Consider the following 1,403-nt stretch of genomic DNA (forward strand, 5'->3'; position numbering starts at 1 on the left):
GCGGACAGCGGAGGGAGCGCGCTGCGGGCGGAGGGTATTTAAATCGGCCGCCGCCGCGACGGAAAATTCGTCACGAAGAAGGACCTCCACACCATAAACTCCAACCCGATCTTGACGCCGAGGGACTGGGGCTTCATCTTGGAAGACGCGGTCGCGCGGCTGAGGAAAGAAGTTGGAGGTGGCGCGAGGAAGCTCACACCCGAGCTGGAGTCCGCGCTGAACAACATAGCGCGGTAAGGGAAGATAACCTAGTCCCACAGGAACATCCACCGACACCGCCAGCATGCCTGCGTGCTGGCAACCAGGATCTACGACCAGGCAACACCCAAGGACCAACCCGAACGAGAGGGAACACCATCCCAACAAATGAGGATCTTGGAGGAATAGCTGCACCAAGCGTAGACTCCATACCTCGGGCCAGTGATCAGGCCTGTATGTCTAGCGTCAGCGACCGAACCCAGTTCCCTCTGAGCAGCCATAGCGTACGGATCTCCGTGCCGGCACGCTCACAGGAGCTCAGTCCGTCAGTTCACCTGATGATGGCGACATGTATGATCGCCGAAATATTGTGCCCGTTGGACACTGTAGACCGGCAGTACACCCGTGGATATTCTGACTATCAAATACGCCGGGAGAAACTTAAGAATCACGAGAAACACCTCATTGTGCATCTGTTTGTAGATGACATGATTCAAGTGAATGAAATGACCTCCAAAGATCTATATACCACCTGAACGAAATATGCAACGAATACAACTTTAAAATTTCTAGTAATAAAACGTAAATAAGTGCACTTCGAGGAAAATATTCAGTCATTTTAAAACTAGTTTTGGATAAACCTGCTTTAGAACAGGTCTCTTATCTTTCATTTAGGCTACGCTGTAAGATCTGATTTTTACTCTCATACTGAAAATAAATTACACAAATTCTAAGCTGTCTGTGGCACCATTATCCGAACATTGGGCAATAAAGTACAAAAAGAGATTGTCCCGAAATTCTATAACGTGGTCGCGGTTCTTGTGTTATGCTATGAAAGCGAAAACATGGTTAAAACAAAAAACATTCAGACGGCAGAGATGAGGTTCCAAAGAAATTCGAAGGGCTCCAGAACAAGAAATGATTGGAAATGAAGATACTAGAGAAAATTTAAGTATTTGCAACATAAACTAAAAAATTCAAAAATTATTTAGTTTACGTTCACTGACTTTAAAAAAAAGTTTCTTGCCTTCTGAAGTGGGCTTTGTTCTTTCTAAGGGTTCAAGCGGTCGCCATGTCAAATTTGAACAATATCTGTTATGCGGTTTAGACTCGAAAACGCAACAGACTGTGCTACAAAGAAGAAAAACAACTGAGTGAAAAAAGCGGCGTCACTTTCTGCAGCACGCGGCCATAATTTTGCAAGA

The sequence above is a fragment of the Schistocerca gregaria genome, unplaced genomic scaffold, assembly GCF_023897955.1.
Source record: "Schistocerca gregaria isolate iqSchGreg1 unplaced genomic scaffold, iqSchGreg1.2 ptg000001l___fragment_1, whole genome shotgun sequence".
Classification (NCBI taxonomy): domain Eukaryota; kingdom Metazoa; phylum Arthropoda; class Insecta; order Orthoptera; family Acrididae; genus Schistocerca; species Schistocerca gregaria.